The 25,416-nt window shown below is 41.8% G+C and overlaps 1 protein-coding gene across 2 annotated transcripts in view; it reads right to left on the bottom strand.

The window, feature by feature from the left end:
• Positions 1-25,416, bottom strand: part of LOC130929231 (sodium/calcium exchanger 1-like) — a 65,634-nt gene that overhangs the window by 35,174 nt on the left and 5,044 nt on the right. For both annotated transcript variants that reach the window (XM_057856278.1, XM_057856279.1), the window contains exons 2-3: positions 25,358-25,408; positions 10,898-11,085 (exon numbers count right to left, since the gene is read on the bottom strand). The gene's annotated coding sequence lies outside the window, so the exon portion shown is untranslated. The remainder of the gene's footprint in view (positions 1-10,897; positions 11,086-25,357; positions 25,409-25,416) is intronic.

Raw genomic sequence — 25,416 nt, 5'->3', positions numbered from 1 at the left:
CGCGTTTGTGTGCGCGTGTGTGTTGACTCATAGTGTCAAACCAGGCGGAAGAGCAAAGTGCAGCTGATGTGATATGACTCAGCAAGCGTGCTCATCGAAAGGGCCAAACTGTAAACCGTATACGTTCATTTATGGCTGCATGACGGCCTTTTTCAAACTCTTGTCCATGTCAATTTGTCCCAATGAGTGATTACGTTTCACTGCAATTGACGGCATTCGCCCTTCTTCCATTCTCCATCCCTTCTTGATTTCTGCCTCCCAATCTTTCCCTTCCCTTTGTTTTCCGACTTTCCTTCACCAACACTCAGACGGACAAAATCTAAGCAACAATGACGTGCGTCAGCGCTCCGTCGCATCCAATAATAGTTGCCGGCTTCGGCGGAGATGCGAAGGAAACCATAAGCTGTCAGCGTGCAAAAAGTGGCTCCCATGCCGTTGTCATGGTGATTAATAAGCTACAATGGTCTTGAGAAGCATCATGACGTGCAGGAGTAGAGCTTTGCTTCCATCTTGGGATCCATCGCACATTTCCTTGACTGAATTCAGATTAGACCAAAAAAAAAAAAACAACAAAAACATTGTACAAACCCGCACTCTTTGTTCCAGCAGTTTTAATAAAAGTGGAAACAGGATATTAAAATATATTCCAGGAGGTGATTGAAATGATTATGGCGAAAGCTCCATCCCAGAATGTTTTTCTTTTGGACAAATCGGCGAAAAGCGCCGTTACGCTCGACTGCTCGCACGGTCCCCGGCGCACGCCTTTTTCTGTTAGCGCTCCGGTGCTCATTCATTTTTAATGCGCCTGCGACGCATGTGGATGAATATTCAAAGAGCCATCCACACATTTAGCCACATTTGCGAGCCAGGAATGAGAACGGCGCGCTAATGTCCACTTTGTTCCCAAGTAAAAGCGGGATTCGATAGCGATCTGTAGATTAGCGAGGGCGTACTTGGACTAGACAGACTTGGATTTCTGAGTTGAATTCATTACCTGATGACACTCGTAGGACAAGGAACGTTCATGTTAACACATAATCGGATGAGCGGAAGGCTCGCCACCTGTCCGGTGACATCAGGATTTTATTTTTATGTAACATGTCTGTAGAGGTTTTGGGTCAATGCACCCAAGCACCAAATACGTGTAGTACTAAAAGTGTATCGAGACTTTCCTACAATCTGAGCCCAAACTTGCCTGAGACCAGAACTCACCAAGACCAAGACTTTAGGGAGTCGATACAGTCAAAACCAAGAATGAGACAAGACAGAATCCAGTCCAAAACCATTAAAAAAAATCCCCAGACCAGACCAGGGCAAGACAGAGACCAGATCAAGAGTACAAAAACCCATTCCCCCAGACCAAGACAAGAATATTTTACAAGGCCAAGATGATAAATAAAACTACAAAAATCAATTTCCACAGACCAATACAAGATCGAGAAACCACCCCCTCCCAAAAAAATCAATTTCCTGAGACCAAGACTAAAAAAACTACACTTTCTGAGACCAAGAGAAGACCAAGGTCAGATCAAAACTATAAAAATTAATTTACCCAGACCAACACAAGATTGAGACCAGACCAAAACCAACCCCCCCAAAATCAATTTCCTCAGACTAAGACAAGATTGAGACCAGACCAAACCCACCACCTCCTGAAAAAAAAAACCTGAGACCAAAAATGTAAAAGTACACTTTCCGAGACCAAGAGAAGACCAACACCAGATCAAGACTATACAAAACCATTTCCCCAGACCAACACAAGATAGAGACCAAAACCAATCCACATAAAATCAATGTCCTGAGACCAAGAATATGAAACTATACTTTCCAAGACCAAGAGAAAACCAACACCTTATCAATTATATAAAAATAAATTTCCCCAGACCAATACAAGACTGAAACCAGACCAAAACCAACCCACAAAAAGTCATTTTTCTCAGAACAAAGACAAGACAGACCAGGGCAAGAGTTTAAAAATCCATTCCCCCAGAACAAGACAAGAACGAAACTTGACCAAAACTACAACAACAACAACAAATCAATCTCACAAGACCATGACAAAACCAAGACCAGACCAAGACTATAAAATCAATTTCCCAGACCAACAGAAGAACGAGGCAAGACCAAAACAACCCCCCCCAAAAAAAATCAATTCCCTGAGACCAAGACTATGAAACTATACTTTCCGAAACTAAGAGAAAAATATAATTTTCCTGAGACCCAGACAAGACAGACCAGACCAAGAGTTTAAAAATCCATTCCCTCAGAACAAGACAAAACCGAGACTTGACCAAAACAACAACGACAAATCAATCTCATTAGACCATGACAAAACCAAGACCAGACCAAGACTATAAGATCAATTTCCCCAGACCAACACAAGAACGAGACACTTTCCGAGACCAAGAGAAAACCAACACCAGATCAAGACTATAAAAATCTATTTCCCCAAACCAACACAAGACTAAAACCATACCAAAACCAACCCACAAAAATCCAATACCTGACAACAAAGATAAGACAGACCAGACCAAGAGTTCAAAACTCTATTCCCCCAGAATAAGACAAGACCTAGACTTGACCAAAACAACAACAGCAACAAAATCAATCTCACAAGACCATGACAAAACGAGGACCGGACAAAGACTATAAAATCAATTTCCCCAGACCAACAGAAGAACGAGAACAGACCAAAACAACCACCCTCCCCCCAAAAAAATCAATTTCCTGAGACCAAGACTGTAAAACTACACTTTCCGAGACCAAGAGAAGACCAACACCAGATCAAGGCTATAAAAATCAATTTCCCCAAACTAACACAAGACTGAAACCAGACCAAACCAACCCACAAAAATCCAATACCTGACACCAAAGACAAGACAGACCAGACCAAGAGTTTAAAAATCCATTCCTACAGAACAAGGTAAGACCGAAACTTGACCAAAACAACAAATCAATCTCACAAGACCATGACAAAACCAAGACCAGACCAAGACTATAAGATAAATTTCCCAAGACCAACACAAGAACGAGACACTTCCAAGACTATGGTATAACCAACAGCAGATCAAGACTATAAAAATCAATTCCCCCAGACCAAAACAAGACTGAAACCAGAAAAAAAACGACCAAGACAATATAGACCAGAGCAAGTTTAAAAATCCATTCCCCCAGAACAAGACTGAGGCTTGACCAAAACAACAACAACAAAAATCAAGACCTTGACTAGACCAAGACCAGATCAAGACTATAAAAATACACCTCTCCAGAACAACACAAGATTGAGACCAGACCAAAACCAACCGACATAAAATCCATTTCCCGGACCAAGACTACGAAACTACACTTTCTGAGACCCAGAGAAAACCAACACCAGATCAAGACTATAAAAATCCCCCCACAAATTTCCCCAGACCAACACAAGTCCGAAACCAGACCAAACCCAACCCACAAAAAATCTATTTTCTGAGACCAAGAAAAGACAAGACAAAAAGTTTAAAAATCCATTCCTCCGAAACAAGACGAGACCGAGACTTGACCAAAACAACAACAACAACAACAATTCAATCTCAAAAACCATGACAAAACCAAGACCATACAAAGACTATAAGACAAGTTTCCCCAGACTAACACAAGAACGAAACACTTTCCGAGACCAAGGTAAAACCAACACCAGATCAAGACAATAAAAACCATTTCCCCCAGACCAACACAAGACTGAAACCAGACCAAAACCAACCCACAAAAAATTCTTTTCCTGAGACCAAGACTATCGGACCAGGAGTTTAAAAATCCATTCCCCCAGAACAAGACAAGACCGAGGCTTGACCAAAACAACAACAAAAAAATCAATCTCACAAGACCTTGACTACACCAAGACCAGATCAAGACGCTAAAAAAACATTTCTCCAGACCAACACTAGATTAAGACCAAACGAAAACCAACCCACATATTACCTGTTTCGAGATCAAGACTATGAAACTATACTTTCTGAGACCAAGAGAAAACCAACACCAGATCAAGACTATAAAAATCCATTTCCTTAGATCAACACAAGATACAGACCCGACCAAAACCAACCCACATAAAATCCATTGCCTGAGACCAAGACAAGACCAAGACCAGACCAAGAGTAAAAAAAAAAAAAAACCTTTTCTAAACCCAAGATAAGACAGAGACCAGACCAAAACCCGCCCAAATATTGATTTTGTGCGTCAGATACAAAACCTAGACCCTCAAATGAGGTCTGGAGACTCACAGCTTCAGCTAATCAAGTCCTGTAATTGCCTCAAAATGCTTTCACCATCTACATTTCTTTAAAATTTTATTCATTATGAAAAATGTCAGAAAATTAGCAAAAATGTTGATCACCGTGAAAGCAAAAGTGGACTTAAATTTCAGGAAAAACAAGATTCCCAGTTTACAGTACGTTGTGTCCGTTATCCAAACCACGTGGAGCGCGAGTGCGGCTTGCGTGCAGCTGTGTCCAGGTGTGCGCTCATCCCTCTAACTGGCCCGGGCGCTGCAATCCTAATCCCCCGTCCGGCCGGAGCGTAATGTATGCAATCCCATAATGCGTAGAACACGTATGGCGTTACGCAACGCGCCGTGCCCATAATCTCCACCCTGAGCGATTTGCGCAGATGGAGAAGCCGCAATCGCCAGATTGCACAGAACAATAGAAGCTCTCCGATTGGCCGTTGCTCAGCGTTTGTGCGCTTCAAGATGTGTATTTGCTTTTGTTTATTCACGCATTCTCGGGTGCACGTATGTGACACTGAGAGATAACGGCAGCGCGGCGCACACCCCGGAGGAGCCTCGTAGTGCAAAACTGATAGGAAGCAACGGGCGCGCACGCATATGGACAGCGTTTGGCTTTTGACGCTAGCGCATCCCTGCTCAGTGAACAGCGCAAAAGGAAAAAACAGGCCAAGAAAATCAAAGAATTGACACAAGCGAAGCACAAAGCGGAAAGACGGGAGGCGAGCGGGGGCGAACTTCACTAAATTGAAGAACCGACTTAGCCGAGCGGCAACGGGAACGCTAACCGGACTTGACGCGAGAAAGGCGCATCGTCCTGTTTCGAAATGTTACGAAATACAACTTTATTCACCGGAAAGCCGTGTTACCGAGGTACATTTGAGGTGGTGGCCTAGTTAAAGACTGACTTTTTGTGAAGCAACCAAATAACTGGGCAAAGTGTGCGTCTCTCAGTGAGACACGAAGGAAGTGCTCTTAACGGGAAGGCAGTTATTCACTAGCAGAGACACAAACCGGGGATTACGAGGATTAATTATCCGTCGCCGCCTCGTTTTCATGCGTGATTGTTTCCCTTCCGATCGGTCGATCGCCGATGATCCTCGCAATCATACGCGTGCGGTGCGTGCTACCCGTGGATTATGACCAGATTACGTAACGCAGGTTTGGTGCTGCGCTGACAGATTACCCGCAAACTGGCGGAGAACAGAAAGACCACCGCAGGCGAGAATCATACCATGGTTACTCTCGGGGGGGACACAGGAATGCGGGTGGGATGTGACTTGAAAACAGACCTCACAGTTGAAAAAACGCATCCAAAAACAACCACATGCCCACTTCCTGTAAGAGACGTATAGTGGGGCAAATAAGTATTTAGTCAACCACTAATTGTGCAAGTTCTCCTACTTGAAAAGATTAGAGTGGCCTGTAATTGTCAACATGGGTAAACTTCAACCATCAGGGGACGGAATGTGGGAAAAAAAACAGAAAATCACGGTTTGATTTTTAAAGAATTTATTTTCAAATCATGGTGGAAAATAAGTATTTGGTCAATACCAAAAGTTCATCTCAATACTTTGTTATATAGCCTTTGTTGGCAATAACGGAGGCCAAACTTTTTCTGTAACTCTTCACAAGTTTTTCCACACACTGTTGCTGGTATTTTGGCCCATTCCTCCATGCAGATCTCCTCTAGAGCAGTGATGTTTTGGGGCTGTCGTTGGGCAACACGGACTTTCAACTCCCTCCACATATTTTTTTATGGGTTTGAGATCTGGAGAATGGCTAGGCCACTCCAGGACCTTGAAATGCTTCTTACGAAGCCACTCCTTTGTTGCCCTGGCTGTATGTTTGGGATCATTGTCATGCGGAAAGACCTAGCCACGTCTCATTTTCAATGCCCTTGCTGATGGAAGGAGATTTTCACTCAAAATCTCACGATACATGGCCGCATTCATTCTTTCCTTTACACCAGGGGTTGGCAAACTATTCCACAAAGGGCCGCAGTGGGTGCGGGTTTTTGTTGCAACCCATTAAGATGACATATTTTCACCAATCAGCTGTTTTAGAAGTGCAATCAGTTGATTGCAGTCAGGTGCTTCTCATTTCTGCTGAAACCTCATTGGTTATACTATCTGTGCTGGGTCAGTTGGAACAAAGACCAGGACCCACTGCGGCCCTTGAGGACCGGTTTGCCCACCCCTGCTTTACACAGATCAGTCGTCCTGGTCCCTTTGCATTTTCCAACCCCATGCTTCACAGTGGGTATGGTGTTCTTCGGATGCAATTGAGTAATCTTTCTCCTCCAAACACGAGAACCTGTGTTTCTACCAAAACGTTATATTTTGGTTTCATCTGACCATAACAGATTCTCCCAGTCGTCTTCTGGATTATCCAAATGCTCTCTAGCGAACTGCAGACGGGCCTGGACGTGTACTGGCTTCGGCAGGGGGGACACGTCTGGCAGTGCAGGATTTGAGTCCCTGGCGGCGTATTGTGTTCCTGATAGTAGCCTTTGTTACTGAGGTCCCAGCTTTCTGTAGGTCATTCACTAGGTCCCCCGTGTGGTTCTAGGATTTTTGCTCACTGTTCTTGTTATCATTTTGACGCCACGGGGTGAGATCTTGCATGAAGTGCCAGATCGAGGGAGATTATCAGTGGTCTTGTATGTCTTCCTTTTTCTAATAATTGCTCCCACAGTTGCTTTCTTTACACCCAAAGTTTTACCTATTTTAGATTCAGTCTTCCCAGCCTGGTGCAGGTCTACCATTTCGTCTCTGGCCAAGACCAAAGAGCTGTCGAAGGATACCATAGTGGAGTTTGGAGTGTGACTGACTAAGGATGTGGACAGGTGTCTTTTATACCGATAATGAATTCAAACAGGTGAAATTAATACAGGTAACGAGTGGAGCCTCGTTAGACCTCGTTAGAAGAAGTTAGACCTCTTTGACAGCCAGAAATCTCGCTTATTTGCAGGTGACCAAATACTTATTTTCCACTCTAATTTGGAAATAAATTCTTTAAAAATCAAACAATGTGATTTTCAGGTTTTTTTCCACATTCTGTCTCTCATGGTTGAGGTTTACCCATGTTGACAATTACAGGCCTCTCTAATCTTTTCAAGTAGAACTTGCACAATTGGTGGTTGACTAAATACTTATTTGCCACACTGTATTTCTTGTTGTTTGTGCTTTTTCTTTCTCTCCCTCTTTTCTTTTGTTCCCACACAAACCCCTTCCTGTCCATTCTCAGTGTCAAGCAGCTGAACAGGACAGAATTAAAAAAAAAAAAATTATATATACTTATTTGCCCGACTGTATATTGTAGGAGTCATCCGTGAGTATTCTTTTGTAAATAAACCGTCTCTATTAATGATTCCGCTTCTTGCAACTCCAGCAAACTTCACCCAGCCATCGGAAATTGACCTCCTTTTTCGCCCTCAGCGCTTGCTCTTTGATTTCACAACTAACGAATGTTAGCGGCTTCACTTCTCTATTTTGGTTCTACCGCAAGCGAAGCTGCTCTCGTGGCAGAGGCGCCCGTGCCAGAGAGCAAACCACGAGAGCTGGGCGGGGAGGACAAATGACAGGGTGTCAAAGAGGCCGCTTGGAAGTCAGCAGGCACTCCGGCAACAAGTGCTCCATCTGCTCCTCTGTTCAAGCTAACGTCGCTACACGACTGTGCGCATATGGCAGGGACGAAAGCATTTTAGGGAAAGAAATCTGGAAATCTTTAAACATCCCTTTCCCACTAAGAGCGCAGGATTACCAAGGGACGCCCCGCGCGAGATCCCAAGGAGGAGGAAGTGACCATGCACATAAAGAGCTTAACGCGCACCAGAATAGAGACCGAGTCGCGAGCCAGCGCCTTCCCCCGTTCTTGTCGGACTCCCTCGCAGATTAGTCGTGGACGTTCTCACTCAGATTGCCGGCAAGCAATTTTGACAACGTCGGATTAACCGCCTCAACTGAATAATTGACATCAGAGTTCAGAAAATTAACTGCCTTTGACGGAGATAGACGCGGATCGGACGTCTATCTCCGTCAATGGCACTGGAACTTCAAAATGTTCAGTCATTCCTCCCTGTTGAAATGGATTGGAAGGTAAAAATTATGCAACAGCTTGCGTTGGTGAATTATTCAGCGGGTGACATGTCTCGCCTTGAATTATTTATCCCGCTTGGAAAAGTCGTCATGTCTCAACGCTTGACATTCATTTTTGCTTGATTGGATTATTTCAGGGTGCTGGCAAGCTCCCTCTAGTGGCAAACAAGGTCATTGCTGTATTACAGTATTTGACTGCTCTAGCAAAATTGACCAAAATGCTTAGTGAGATTCATGTTCTTTTTCTTCTTCTGGTGCGACTTATAGTCCAAAAATTTATGGGATAGTAAAAAATTGATACACGTTAAACCTTTTAAGATCAGCTTTTTGGCAGTAACCCGGTTATGCAAGGCCATGTATATACCGTAATTTTCGGACTATAAGCCGCTACTTTTTTCCTTCATTTCATAGTCCACTGTGGGTTATTTGTTGATTTATTTGGGTTAATAGATAAAACTTTATTTAACAGCGGCGTCATAAGACCGTCATAATTACAACATGACACTATCACGGGCATAACTGAATACTTATGACCGATGTCGTTATGTGCCATCTGGCAAATTATGTCACTAATGCACATGACAGTGTCATGTCGTAATTATGATTGTCTATTGACAGTCTTATGATGCCACTGTCAAATAAGGTATATCCAAAAACTAGAACTAGCAATTAATGAACAACTGAAACAGTAATTGAAGAAATAATTTGCACAGAACTTGGATTTTGATTGGTATTGGCATCTGTAGCGCTGCAAAGCATGCTAGGAGGCATGTTGGACAACAAAAGTGTTGACAGCAGGTGGCAGCAGAGGTTGACTGTCTCCCCCAAGGGAGCAGCAATGGCCAAATGAAGCTTCTTGAAACAATGAAGCTTCGCTGCCAATTGGTTTGAAGCTTCACGGTGGTTCATTTGGCCATATGACAGCCGTATGATGCCGCTAAAGTATTACCAGTTAATATTGTTTTGTTTAAATATCCCATAATACAGTGAGGAAAGCTACGGTTTATAGTCCATTGTGGATTGTCTATGAACGAATGTTGTTTTCTTGTCAAATTTGGTGGGTGGCGGCTTATAGTCAGGTGCGCCTTATAGTTCAAAAATTACGGTATGTTTAAAAACCCGATTATGCTTATTTTATGATTTTTGAACATCTAGCCCTGTGGCTCTTAACTTTGCTAAAGGTACCGAACCACTTAAGTTTCACCGAACCCTTCGGAATTAGAAAATAAAGCTTTTTTTTTTTCAATATCAAGCTAGCAAGCTAATTTAGCAAATTCTCGTTCAAAATTCTTCTCATTTTGACAGCAAGTTTTATAAACAGGTCAAAATTTGAGACCACACTGCCCAATGGTCTATTGTATTCCCTCATACCAAGTGCGAGTCAACCTTCCACTGAGCAAACTAGTTCCTCCTCCCATGAGATCAACCCTGTAAATTGGGAACAAACCGGTCCAAAACCTGGTCTAAAAAGCCACTTTGCCTAGATTTACTCAACGTACGATAATAGGGCGCTGCGTTTCTTTACCCTCACCGAACCCCTTAGACTTAGTGTGGTGCGACCAAACCCAGTTTAAGAACCACTGATATAACCATTGCTAAGCTTCTGGGAATTTGGGTTTTTTTTTTGGTAAAATTTAGCGAAAAGAGTACTAAAAGGATAATAAAATCCTTTACAGGATTTCATGATCCCTCGTAAAAAACAAACTAAAAAATTTCTACTATAACTTTTCCAAAATTTGTATTTATATGATACATCACATTCCTAAAAATTCATGTGTCATTGCGCCATCTAGCTGTGGGGATTTACACTATAATACACGTACGATTTTATTTCCTATACAAAAACTCCAACTTACATTGCAGGTGAAATAGAACGCTGTCTTTGTAGTAGCCTAGTAGTAGTACGTAAACCATCCAGCATTGGTGTACACTGCCATTGTGCACACTTTGCATGCATGGAGAAAAGACGCGAGCATGACAAATTTGGACTGAAATAGCCGTTTTGGATAGGAAAAATAAAAAAAACCTCAGCACCCCTTGCTGCGAGTGACTTAGAGTGCCCCTGCACATAGGATTAATGTCAAAATAATTTTTCATAGATTTCTTAGACAAATGCACTAAATGTAAATTTTATGTCTCAGGTATTTGCGACTCATTAAAATATAATTGTCTTTTTAATAGTTTTTCTACTCGCTGTGCCATCCCAAAATTTGGCGTGTCCCCAATTGGCCACCACTGGCAATGTGTCTATTGATTTACAACTCTGCACGCGCGTGTAAACGGATAATTCCCCATGTCTAAAAAAATAAAAAGACTATTGACTATAGCTGCTACTTAAACGACTCAACCATAGTAGATTTCAATTTCCCACTAGATTCGATGTCAAATTGGGGGTGCACGGACACCCCCACGTCGCCATCCGCAGACCCCACCTCACCTCAGTACGAACACTACTCAAATCACACGCACGCACGTTTAGTGGTAGATTTACACACGCGTGCATAAATCCAGCGACGCGTTGTTTTCTTGCACTCACCGTTAAGACAGCGTCCGAGTGGGTCAGTGGCTCATCCTCCACGCGTGTTCTCTCTCATCCCTCCCTTCCGCGGCCAGATCAGCGGCTCAATGCGCTGCTGCGCTCTTCCTCTCCTCCTCCTCTTCATCGGCGGCCGAGCATGCGCGTTGCTTCTCTCGCTCTCTCTCTCTCTCTTTCCCTCGCTCGCGCTTTAAAACATCAAAAAAGTGAATGAATCAGAAATGACAGATTATTCCATCTATTAATTGGGTGCTGATTGACGCGATCCTTTTGTTAAGTCATTGGCTGCCATTGACGGGGATAGACGTCCAATCCATTATGACTGGGAGATCAAAGTGGATTAGACGGCATTAATTAGCAGATAAGATTTTTTGAGGAGTACAAGAAACAGATTCAACTCTTTTTTTTTTTTTTTGTATTAAAGGTCAAAGAATACTTTGAGTGGATAATGATACTGTGCCACCCACTGTGTTCTTTTTTCCTTTCCTCCCCCAACATGAAGCCGTCAGCTGCCCTTCCCCCCTCTTTACGTCGCAGATGAAGAACCTTGCTGCCGCGGTGGTGGAACGTTCCATGTTCAACTTGAAATACACCCTCAAAAAAGATATCCAAAGAGCACCCCCAAAGAGGCGGGGGAATCAGCAAAGAGCCTATAGTGCTCAAAAATCTGATTTGGATTTTATTTCTTGAACGTGTAAACACATTACAAGATATCAAAAACCGATTTTAAATCCAAAAACATTATTAACAGACAGCCATGTAGATTGATGGTATTGATACCAATGTACTTGGATTCAATTGACAGCCATGTACGTCCATGGCATGGACACCAATGTACGCTTTGCCATTGATGGGCATGTACGTCCATGCCATTGACGGCCATGTATGTCGATTATGTTGATGCCAAAGTACTTGGATTCCATTGACAGCCATGTACGCCCATGCTATTGACACCAATGTACGTCTGTGCCATTGACAGACCTGGACGTCTTTGCCATTAATGGCCATATACAGTGCCTTGCAAAAGTATTCGCCCCCCTTGAATCTTGCAACCTTTCGCCACATTTCAGGCTTCAAACATAAAGATATGAAATGTAATTTTTTTGTCAAGAATCAACAACAAATGGGAAACAATCATGAAGTGGAACAGCATTTATTGGATAATTTAAACTTTTTTAACAAATAAAAAACTGAAAAGTGGGGCGTGCAATATTATTCGGCCCCTTTACTTTCAGTGCAGCAAACTCACTCCAGAAGTTCAGTGAGGATCTCTGAATGATCCAGTGTTGTCCTAAATGACCGATGATGGTAAATAGAATCCACCTGTGTGTAATCAAGTCTCCGTATAAATGCACCTGCTCTGTGATAGTCTCAGGGTTCTGTTTAAAGTGCAGAGAGCATTATGAAAACCAAGGAACACACCAGGCAGGTCCGAGATACTGTTGTGGAGAAGTTTAAAGCCGGATTTGGATACAAAAAGATTTCCAAAGCTTTAAACATCTCAAGGAGCACTGTGCAAGCCATCATATTGAAACGGAAGGAGCATCAGACCACTGCAGATCTACCAAGACCCGGCCGTCCTTCCAAACTTTCTTCTCAAACAAGAAGAAAACTGATCAGATATGCAGCCAAGAGGCCCACGATCACTCTGGATAAACTGCAGAGATCTACAGCTAAGGTGGGAGAGTCTGTCCATAGGACAACAATCAGTCGTACACTGCACAAATCTGGCCTTTATGGAAGAGTGGCAAGAAGAAAGCCATTCCTCAAAGATATCCATAAAAAGTCTCGTTTAAAGTTTGCCACAAGCCACCTGGGAGACACACCAAACATGTGGAAGAAGGTGCTCTGGTCAGATGAAACCAAAATTGAACTTTTTGGCCACAATGCAAAACGATATGTTTGGCGTAAAAGCAACACAGCTCATCACCCTGAACACACCATCCCCACTGTCAAACATGGTGGTGGCAGCATCATGGTTTGGGCCTGCTTTTCTTCAGCAGGGACAGGGAAGATGGTTAAAATTGACGGGAAGATGGATGCAGCCAAATACAGGAACATTCTGGAAGAAAACCTGTTGGTATCTGCACAAGACCTGAGACTGGGACGGAGATTTATCTTCCAACAGGACAATGATCCTAAACATAAAGCCAAATCTACAATGGAATGGTTCAAAAATAAACGTATCCAGGTGTTAGAATGGCCAAGTCAAAGTCCAGACCTGAATCCAATCGAGAATCTGTGGAAAGAGCTGAAGACTGCTGTTCACAAACACTCTCCATCCAACCTCACTGAGCTCGAGCTGTTTTGCAAGGAAGAATGGGCAAGAATGTCAGTCTCTCGATGTGCAAAACTGATAGAAACATACCCCAAGCGACTTGCAGCTGTAATTGGAGCAAAAGGTGGCCCTACAAAGTATTAACGCAAAGGGGCCGAATAATATTGCACGCCCCACTTTTCAGTTTTTTATTTGTTAAAAAAGTTTAAATTATCCAATAAATTTTGTTCCACTTCACAATTGTGTCCCACTTGTTGTTGATTCTTGACAAAAAATTAAAATTTTATATCTTTATGTTTGAAGCCTGAAATGTGGCGAAAGGTTGCAAGGTTCAAGGGGGCCGAATACTTTTGCAAGGCACTGTATGTCCATGAAATTGACGTCCATGTACTGTATGTGGATTCTGTTGAAGCCAATGTACTTGGATTCCATTGAGATCCATGTACGCCCATGACATTGACACCAATGTACGTCTGTGCCATTGATGGCCATGTACGTCCATGCCATTAACAGACCATGGAAGTCCTTGCCATTGACGGCCATGTATGTCGATTCTGTTGATGCCAATGTACTTGGATTCTATTGACACATATGTACGCCCATGCCATTGACAACAATGTACGTCTGTGCCATTGACGGCTATGTACAGTATACGTGCATTCCATTGACAGACCTGGACATCCTTGCCATTGATGGACATGTGCGTCCATGCCATTGACGGCCATGTATGTCGATTCTGTTGATGCCAATCTACTTGGATTCCGTTGACACCCATGTACGCCCATGCCATTGACACCAATGTACGTCTGTGCCATTGACAGCCATGTACGGCCATGCTATTAACAGACCTGGATGTCCTTGCCATTGACGGCCATGTATGTCGATTCTGTTAATGCCAATGTAATTGATTCCATTGTCAGCCATGTACACCCATGCCAATTTGACACCAATGGACGTTCTTGCCTTTGGCAGACCTAGACAACTTTGCCATTGATGGCCAAGTACGTCCATGCCATTGACACCAATGTACGTTCGTGCCAATGGCAGACCTGAACATCCTTGCCATTGCCTTTCATGTCCATCTACGCCATTGACGGCCATCTATGCCAAGTCTGTTGATGCCAATGTACTTTAATTCCATTGACAGCCATGTACACCTATGCCATTGACACCAATGTACCTTCGTGCCATTGGCAGACCTGGACGTCTTTGCCATTGATGCCATGTACATCAATTCTGTTGATGCCAATGTACTTGGATTGCATTGACAGCGATGTACGCCCATGATATTGACACCAATGTACGTCCGTGCCGTTGACAGACCTGGGCGTCCAAGCCAATGGCAGACCTCGACGTCTTTGCCATTGATGGCCATGTATGTCCATGCCATTGACGGCCATGTATGTCAATTCTCTTGATGCTAATGTACAGTACTTGTATTCCATTGACATCCATGTACGCCCATGCCATTGACGGCCATGTATGTCGATTCTCTTGATGCTAATGTACAGTAGTTGTATTCCATTGACATCCATGTACGCCCATGCCATTGACATCAATGTACATCTGTGCCATTGACAGCCATTTACGTCCATGACATTAACAGATCTGGACGTCCTTGCCAATGACAGCCATGTATGTCATTTCTGTTAATACCGATGTACTTGGATTCCATTGGCAGCCATGTACGCCCATGCCTTTGACACCAGTGTACGTCCGTGCCATTGACAGACCTAGACCTCCTTGCCATTCGAAGACCTGGACGTCTTTGCTATTAACGACCATGTACGTTCATGCCATTGACAGCCATGTCCGTCCGTGCCATTGACGGCCATGTATGTCCATTGTATTGATGCCGATGTGCTTGGATTCCATTTATGCACATGTAAGTCGAGGACGTTGATTGCCGGCCATGTACACCAAAATATCAACACGAAGTGACCTCGAAATGTCCCAAAATGATCCAGGAGTCACCTGATATAAACACGAAGTGACCTCGAAATGCCCCAAAATCACAGACACATCAAATCACTATCACACCAAAGCTCCTGTCGCAATCTCCCCAGAAGTTGCAGTTTCTCGTTAACAGATGTCATACTGCAGTTTACATGTTCAAAGGAAGTACTTATCTATCAACCTACTCCATAGCAGTCATATCTTAACACCAGGTTACTTACAGTACGTTCATTGTTTGTGAATGAATAAAATCAAACAAAACAGTGGTTTAGACGCACTTTACAGTAATTGATACAGCAAAGGATGATAATGAATTTAAATTAGAACATAATTTCTCATTTAAGTTTAGTGTCATAAATATTCTAAAAGTCATAAGCAGTCAGAAAAAAACCTGTACCATCACTCCGTCTGTGTCCAAGCGCGTCCATTTAAATACACTTGCTATCTATGTGTAGGCTAATCACCGCATAAATTAAGGCTCCCATACCATTAACAACACAAATTCATTCCAAATAACCAAATACAACCATACCAATAAGTTAACAATAATTAAAAATAAAACTATAAACACAACCTTGCCAAATATATAATATCACAAATAAACAATATGGCTCCAACAACAAAAATAATAGTAATGCGACAAGTAATTAACGAATCGTCTACTTCTTAGAATGAAAATTCCAAAGACCAGCACTCTATTTTTGGGAGGGATTACTTGCAATAAGTGCTTTTGGTGGGATTTGGGTGTCACATGAGACACTTCAATTTTGGAGCTTTTCATGATACTGCAGTGAATCTATTGCGCAGGAGCATTTTCACACACACACATAGAGGACGTGCGCCTGTGTGTATTTTTCTTAAGTCGGCTGCTTTTTAACGTACAATTAGTCTCCTTTTTTTATCCCCGAGTGCCAACCTCGCCCTGCCGCGCATCTGATGGGTTATATTTGGAAGCGAGCAAAACAGATGTGGAAACACGAGGGAGGAACTGAGTGTTCATGTTCGCGTTTCAGTGCCATTGACGGCGTTAGACGTCAGATTCATGCGGATTGTTTGATCGCTGCCAGCATTAATCGGACGTCTATCACCGTCAATGGCAGCCAGTGAGTTGAAATGAGCGAAAGCGGCTTTTGCGCGGGTGGGGCCGCCATATGTCAAGCTTGGGAGTGGCTGCCCGTAATGAAAAGCTCTCGCTGGCAACATTTTACCTGTCATTATCGCCATAAATAGACCGTTTCCTTTAATGCACATTTCGGCCAGCATATGACGCCCAATTTGACGGAATTCCTATCACATAGTAGTACCGCCAACCGGCCTATAGATGTCCCGAATTCCACTTAATAGTTGGTCAAGCTGCATTTGTTCCAATATCAATATTCATGTATTATCAACTTATTGATAGATGTACAATTCATCTACCGGGAAGAATGAATGCTCTTCTTTTACTGCCATTGACGGTGCAAAACGTCCAATCTATTTTGACTGGGAGGTCAACAACTTAATGAAATTTTATGCTAACTTTAATATAGAGCTGTTTTAAAAAGTCCAAACCACTATTCTTTAGTATTAGTAGATAATTACTAGGGTTGTTCCGATCATATTTTTTTGCTCCCGATCCGATCCCGATCGTTTTAGTTTGAGTATCTGCCGGTCCCGATATTTCCCGATCCGATTGCTTTTTTTTTTTTTTGCTCCCGATTTAATTCCAATCATTCCCGATAATTTTTCCCGATCATATACATTTTGGCAAAGCATTAAGAAAAAAAATGAATAAAACTCGGACGAATATATACATTCAACATACAGTACATAAGTACTGTATTTGTTTATTATGACAATAAATCCTCAAGATGGCATTTACATTATTAACATTCTTTCTGTGAGAGGGATCCACGGATAGAAAGACTTGTAATTCTTAAAGGATAAATGTGACTTTGTATATTGTGACTAAATATTGCCATCTAGTGTATTTGTTGAGCTTTCGGTAAATGATACTGTAGCCATTTAACTTCTGCCCAAATGCATGATGGGAAGTGCAACCATGACTGTGCGTCGTGGTACCAATTGATATATATTCTCTGCGTTGGGAAATAACATAGGGTGTTAAGAAAAAGATCAATTACTACCTTTCTTCCCCACATTGCTTCCCACAATATTGCTAATTGTAGGGAGAGGGATTGTAAGGCTTTAGCCAATTAAAAAAAGGCTCCAAAGGCTGCCAAAATTCACTCTACTCATTTTACGCTGCCTTTTAGCTCTATATATAGGTAAAACGGCGCCATTACGGATTGAACGCGACAATGCGTGAGTGGGTCGTGCAACGCATGCGTTAATTGCGTTAAATATTTTAACGTGATAAATTTAAATTTGAAAATAAAACCGCCGTTAACGGGATAAATTTGATAACCCTACCTTAAGCCTAAACTAAAGACTCTGGATGAGTGGAACATATTATGTCTGTAACGTTAAATACAATTAGAAAACAATTTAATAATTAAAAAAAAAAAATATATATATATATATATATTAAAAAAAGGCATGTCCGATATTTTTTTTGCCGATTCCGATACTTTGAAAATGACTTGATCGGACCATCTCTAATAATTACATGTCTTTACATTTGAGCACAAATATGCACGCTATATTGTGTTGCTTCTACTTACACTGGATAGTTTTAGGTTGCAGCATTACTTGAGGCATTGGTTAGTTTAATGTCAATTCCAAGATAAAAGTGTCATAATTGATGTATAATTTTTCACCGTATACAGGGCTGGCCAAAAGTATAGGCAACCCTGCAATTCTGTCAGATAATGCTCAATTTCTCCCAGAAAATGATTGCAATTACAAATGCTTTGGTAGGAATATTTTCAATTATTTTGCTTGCAATGAAAAAACACATAAGAGAATCGGGGGAAAAAAATCATTTTACGCAAAACTCAAAAAATGGGCCGGACAAAAGTATTGGCACCCTTTGAAAAATCATGTGATGCTTCTCTAATTTGTGTAATTAACAGCACCTGTTACTTACCTATGGCACATAATAGGTGCGTGGCGATAACGAAATCACACTTGCAGCCAGTTAAAATGGATTAAAGTTGACTCAAATTCTGTCATGTGTCCTTGTGTGTACCACATTGAGCATGAAGAAAACAAAGAAGACCAAAGAACTGTCTGAGGACGTGAGAAGCAAAATTGTGAGGAAGCATGGGCAATCTCAAGGCTACAAGTCCATCTTCAAAGACCTGAATGTTCCTGTGTCTACCGTGCACAGTGTCATTAATAAGCGTAAAGCCCATGGCACTGTGGCTAACCTCCTTAGATGTGGACAGAAAAGAAAAATTGATGAGAGATTTCAACAAACGATTGTGAGGATGGTGGATAAAAAACCTCGACTAACATCCAAACAAGTTCAAGCTGTCCTGCAGTCCAAGGGTACAACAGCGTCAACTTGTACATTCTGTCGGTGTCTGAATGAAAAGGGACTTTATGGTGGGATACCCAGGAAAACCCTACTTCTGACCCAGAGATATAAAAAAGCCAGGCTGGAGTTTGCCAAAACTTACCTGAGAAAGCCAAAAACGTTTTTGTAAAATGTTCTCTGGTCAGATGAGACAAAAGAGCTTTTTGGGAAAAGGCATCAACATACAGTTTACAGGAAAAAAACCCAAGGCTTCAAAGATAAGAACACGGTCCCCACAGTCAAACAAAGCGGAGTTTCCCTGATGTTTTGGGGTTGCTTTGCTGTCTCTGGCACTGGACTGCTTGACCGTGTGCATGGCATCACGAAGTTTGAAGACTACCAACAAATTTTGCAGCATAATGTAGGGCCCAGTGTGAGAAAGCTGGGTCTCCCTCAGAGGTCATGGGTCTTCCAGCAGGACAATGACCCGAAACACTCTTCAAAAAGGACTAGAAAATGGTTTGAGAGAAAGCACTGGAGACTTCTAAAGTGGCCAGCAATGAGTCTAGACCTGAGGAGAGATCATAAAATGGCAGTTTGGAGAAGGCACCCTTCAAATCTCAAAGACCTGGAGCAGTTGGCCAAAGAAGAATGGTCTAAAATTCCAGCAGAGCATTGTAAGAAACTCATTGATGGATACCGGAAGCGGTTGTACGCAATTATTTTGTCTAAAGGTTGGGCTACCAAGTATTAGGCCGAGGGTGCCCATATTTTAGTCCAGCCCGTTTTTGGAGTTTTGCGTAAAATGATAATGATTTTTAAAAAAATTCATTCTCTTTTGTGTTTGTCGTTGCAAGCAAAATAAATGAAGACATTACTACCAAAGCACTTGTAATTGCAATCATTTTCTGGGAGAAATTGAGCATTATCCGACAGAATTGCAGGGGTGCCAATCCAAAAGCCACCAGCTCCAGCATCCTTAGAATAACTCTCTGTAGCCGTATGAGCATTTAACAGACTCCTCCAACTTCTTCCTTATCTGTGTCCATCCTTTGTCTCAACAATGAAATATCTTGGATTGATTTCACTGTGTACAGTAGCTTTTCTGTCCCAACAATCTGGTCCTTCGATCCTAACATTGTCATTCACAAAGAGAGGTTCCAAGCATCTTGTTGTTTTATCATATGCCATTTTCTGTCTGTCTTTAACCCTTTATTCTTGTGAGTCCAGTTTTTGTTTTCATGCATATTTGGTATTTGAGGAAGTATGGTGCGTAATTTAATGAATAAATAATGTATTGATATCGCACAGCACTACACGCTCTAGTAGTACAACTACAAGTTACTAGTGAATCAAAACTTCCCAGTTAAAATAGTTTTGACGGCTATTCCCGTCAATAGATGTTTTTAATATCGATTTCCGTCTTTTACTAACTACCACAACACATACCCTATGACCCGACCGTGATAAATTTCATGTATGAGGAGTTAAGTACATTGCTAAAGGAGAGACTTGTTCCGTCTTTCCCGAGTGTTTTGACGACGTCGAGGTAAAATGGCGACGAAACCCCAAACAAAGCGCGGGAGAAGACACGCCATGTGCGGCGAGTTGATTCACTCGCCTCCTTCTCAGCTTCCCCGTCGTCCCTCGTTACTCTCGCATGACTTTTCGCTTCCCTCATCAGCATCGCCATCCCTGCCCGCGCCCTCCCTTTTTTCCCCCCTTTCCTTTTTCCCGCTTGTGTAAGCGCGAGTGAACTAGTTCAGGCAAAATGTGACGCCGTCGCAACTCCTGTTTAATTGATGTTGTTTGATGGAAACAAGCTGCTTCGGTGGCGTGGAAAAGAAAGGCAACCCGGAAAAGTTCCACGCAGGTTGTGCGCCGACGAAAGCCTTCTAATTCCTTTGGTTGTAGCAAACGGCGTTCATGCATTATTGGCATCATCGCTTAGGAATTCTGCCAGTTGTTGTGTTCCTTTAGGGCCATTGCATTATTCAGCTTAACTGAGGTCAGCTTTTTTTTAAATACCCTATTTGAACTATTATTGATTATCAAATGTGAAATTTATCATGTTAAAACCTGAAATTACATTTTAAAAATCTAACTTGGCATATAGTTTATTACATTAAAACATCAAATTCACTATATTAACCAGGGATGCTGGAAGTCACTCACAGCAAGGGGTGCTGAGGATCTTTTTTTAGTGTTTTCCATCCAAAAACAGTCGTTTCAGTTCAAATTTATCATACTTCCACATTATCTCCAGACAAGGCGTGCACAATAGCAGCACACACACATGCTGGATAGTTTACGTACTACTACTAGGCTACTACAAAGACAGCGTTCTATTTCACCTACAGTGCGTGTTGGAGTTTTTGTATTGAAAAAAAAAGCGCCTGTGTATTAGAACGCAAATTTGTGCAGCTAGATGGCGCAATGACACGCTAACACATTTGAACTAAAAGGTCCAATAAGTCTCAGTTTAACACTCCCTTTTCACAACACTAAAATAAATTGCACACAAATATCCAACAGTAACAATAATGTGGTTACAATTAGGGTTATTCCGATCATGTTTTTTTGCTCCCGATCCGATCGTTTTAGTTTGAGTATCTGCCGATCCCGATATTTCCCGATCCGATTGCTTTTTTTTGTGCTCCCGATTCAATTCCAATCATTCCTGATATTTTTTCCCGATCATATACATACATATATAAAAGAAAAAAATGAATAAAACTCGGACGAATATATACATTCAACATACAGTACATACAGTGCCTTGCAAAAGTATTCGGCCCCCTTGAACCTTGCAACCTTTCGCCACATTTCAGGCTTCAAACAAAGATATAAAATTGTAATTTTTTGTCAAGAATCAACAACAAGTGGGACACAATCGTGAAGTGGAACAAAATTTATTGGATAATTTAAACTTTTTTAACAAATAAAAAACTGAAAAGTGGGGCGTGCAATATTATTCGGCCCCCTTGCGTTAATACTTTGTAGCGCCACCTTTTGCTCCAATTACAGCTGCAAGTCGCTTGGGGTATGTTTCTATCAGTTTTGCACATCGAGAGACTGACATTCTTGCCCATTCTTCCTTGCAAAACAGCTCGAGCTCAGTGAGGTTGGATGGAGAGTGTTTGTGAACAGCAGTCTTCAGCTCTTTCCACAGATTCTCGATTGGATTCAGGTCTGGACTTTGACTTGGCCATTCTAACACCTGGATACATTTATTTTTGAACCATTCCATTGTAGATTTGGCTTTATGTTTTGGATCATTGTCCTGTTGGAAGATAAATCTCCGTCCCAGTCTCAGGTCTTGTGCAGATACCAACAGGTTTTCTTCCAGAATGTTCCTGTATTTGGCTGCATCCATCTTCCCGTCAATTTTAACCATCTTCCCTGTCCCTGCTGAAGAAAAGCAAGCCTAAACCATGATGCTACCACCACCATGTTTGACAGTGGGGATGGTGTGTTCAGGGTGATGAGCTGTGTTGCTTTTACACCAAACATATCGTTTTGCATTGTGGCCAAAAAGTTCAATTTTGGTTTCATCTGACCAGAGCACCTTCTTCCACATGTTTGGTGTGTCTCCCAGGTGGCTTGAGGCAAACTTTAAACGAGACTTTTTATGAATATCTTTGAGAAATGGCTTTCTTCTTGCCACTCTTCCATAAAGGCCAGATTTGTGCAGTGTACAACTGATTGTTGTCCTATGGACACTCTCTCCCACCTCAGCTGTAGATCTCTGCAGTTCATCCAGAGTGATCATGGGCCTCTTGGCTGCATCTCTGATCAGTTTTCTCCTTGTTTGAGAAGAAAGTTTGGAAGGACGGCCGGGTCTTGGTAGATTTGCAGTGGTCTGATGCTCCTTCCATTTCAATATGATGGCTTGCACAGTGCTCCTTGAGATGTTTAAAGCTTGGGAAATCTTTTTGTATCCAAATCCGGCTTTAAGCTTCTCCACAACAGTATCTCGGACCTGCCTGGTGTGTTCCTTGGTTTTCATAATGCTCTCTGCACTTTAAACAGAACCCTGAGACTATCACAGAGCAGGTGCATTTATACGGAGACTTGATTACACACAGGTGGATTCTATTTATCATCATCGGTCATTTAGGACAACATTGGATCATTCACAGATCCTCACTGAACTTCTGGAGTGAGTTTGCTGCACTGAAAGTAAAGGGGCCGAATAATATTGCACGCCCCACTTTTCAGTTTTTTATTTGTTAAAAAATAAACGTTGTTCCACTTCACGATTGTGTCCCACTTGTTGTTGATTCTTGACAAAAAAATTAAATTTCATATCTTTATGTTTGAAGCCTGAAATGTGGCGAAAGGTTGCAAGATTCAAGGGGGCCGAATACTTTTGCAAGGCACTGTAAGTACTGTATTTGTTTATTATGACAATAAATCCTCAAGATGGCATTTACATTATTAACATTCTTTCTGTGAGAGAGATCCACGGATAGAAAGACTTGTAATTCTTAAAGGACAAATGTGACTTTGTATATTGTGACTAAATATTGTCATCTAGTGGATTTTTATGAGCTTTCAGTAAATGATAATTCAGCCATTTAACTTCTGCCCAAATGCATGATGGGAAGTGCAACCATGACTGTGCGTAATGGTACCAATTGATATATCTTCTCAGCGTTGGGACATAAAATAGGGTGTTAAGAAAAAGATCAACTACTACCTTTCTTCCCCACATTGCTTCCCACGACATTTCTGATCGTTGAAGGAGGGATTTTAAGGCTTTAGCCAATTAAAAATGGCTTCAAAGGCTGCCAAAATTTTCTCTACTCATTAAACGTTGCCTTTTAGTTCTATATAAACGTAATTCGGTGCCATTATAGATTGAACAAGACAATGCGTGAGTGGGTAGTGCAGCGCATGCGTTAATTGCGTCAAATATTTTATTGTTATTACCGCCATTAATGCGATAAATTTGACAGCCACACTTTAAGCCAAAACTAAAGACTCTGGATGAGTGTAAGACATTTTGTCTGTAACGTTAAATACAATTAGAAAACGGTTTAATAAAAAAATATATATATATACATATATATATATATTAAAAAAGGCATGTCCAATATTTTTTTGCCGATTCCGATACTGTGAAAATGACGTGATCGGACTCTGTAGTTACAATGTAAGCATGTCTTACCTATTTGTAGACACCAAAGGACAATCATCTTCAGTTTAAGCTTGAATTGAATTTTAGAAAATATCACTGCATTGCAAATAAGTAGTAATATCTTCATTTAGTTTGCATGCAATCAAAAAACACAAAATGGAATGGAATTTTCTTTAAAAAAAAAAATCATTTTACACAAAACTCCAAAAACGGGCTGGGCAAAAGTATTGGCACCCTTTGAAAAATCATGTGATGATTCTCTAATTTGTGTAGTTAACAGTACCTGTTACTTACCTGTGGCACATAACAGTTGGCGGCAATAACTAAATCACACTTACAGCCAGTTAAAATGGATTAAAGTTGACTAAACCTCTTTCCTGTGTCCTTGTGTGTACCACATTGAGGATGGAGAAAAGAAAGAAGACCAAAGAACTGTCTGAAGACTTGAAAAGCAAAATTTGAGGAAGCATGGGCGATCTCAAGGCTACAAGTCCATCTCCAAAGACCTGAATGTTCCTGTGTCTACCGTGCGCAGTGTTATCAACAAGCGTAAAGCCCATGGCACTGTGGCGAAACTCCCTAGATGTGGATGGAAAAGAAACATTGACAAGAGATTTCAACAAAAAAATTGTGCGGATGGTGGATAAAGAACCTCGACCAACATCCAAACAAGTTCAAGCTCCTGCAGTCCGAGGGTACAACAGTGTCAACCCGTACTATCCACCGGCGTCTGAATCAAAAGGGACTCTATGGTAGGATACCAAGGAAGACCACACTTCTGACCCTGGAAGATATGGTAGGATACCAAGGAAGACCACACTTCTGACCCTGGAAGAATGTTCTCTGGTCAGATGGGACAAAAGTAGTTTTTTTTTAGAGAAAGGCATCAACATAGAGTTTCAGGGAGAAAAATGAGGCCTTCAAAGAAAAGAACACGGTCCCCACAGTCAAACATGGCAGATGTTCCCGGATGTTTTGGGGTTGCTTTGCCAGCTCTGGCACTGGACTGCTTGACCGTGTGCATGGCAATATGAAGTCTGAAGACTACCAACATATTTTGCAGCATATGTAAGGCCCAGTGTGAGAAAGCTGGGTCTCCCTCAGAAGTCATGAGTCTTCCAGCAGTACAATGACCCAAAAGACACTTCAAAAAGCACTAGAAAATGGTTTGAGAGAAAGCACTGGAGACTTCTAGCAATGAGTCCAGACCTGAATCCCATACAACACCTGTGGAGAGATCTGAAAATGGCAGTTTGGAGAAGGCATTCTTCAAATCTCAGAGACCTGGAGCAGCTGGCCAAAGAAGAATGGTCTAAAATTCCAGCAGAGCGGTGTAAGACTCTCACTGATGGATACCGGAAGCGGCTGTTCGCAGTTATTTTGTCTAAAGGTTGTGCTACCAAGTATTAGACTGAGGGTGCCAATACTTTTGTCCGGCACATTTTTGGAGTTTTGTGTAAAATGAGAATGATTTAATTCTTTTACATTCTCCTTTTGTGTTTTTTCATTGCAAGCAAAATTAATGAAAATACTACTACCAAGCTTTTGTAATTGCAGTCTTTTTCTAGGAGAAATTGAGCATTATCTGACAGAATTGCAGGGGTGCCAATACTTTTGGCCAGCAGTGTAAATATAGCTTTCCAGTGTTAAATCTGAATAAATACTACTAATAGATTTCCTTACCTATTACCCATGGTCCACATGGCGTCCTTCGGGATGTCGCTGTGGGACTCCCTGATGTG

Source organism: Corythoichthys intestinalis, chromosome 13, assembly GCF_030265065.1.
Source record: "Corythoichthys intestinalis isolate RoL2023-P3 chromosome 13, ASM3026506v1, whole genome shotgun sequence".
In the NCBI taxonomy this organism is placed as follows: domain Eukaryota; kingdom Metazoa; phylum Chordata; class Actinopteri; order Syngnathiformes; family Syngnathidae; genus Corythoichthys; species Corythoichthys intestinalis.
The sequence above is the reverse complement of the archived record's forward strand: the minus strand, read 5'-3'. Positions and strand labels throughout refer to the sequence as shown.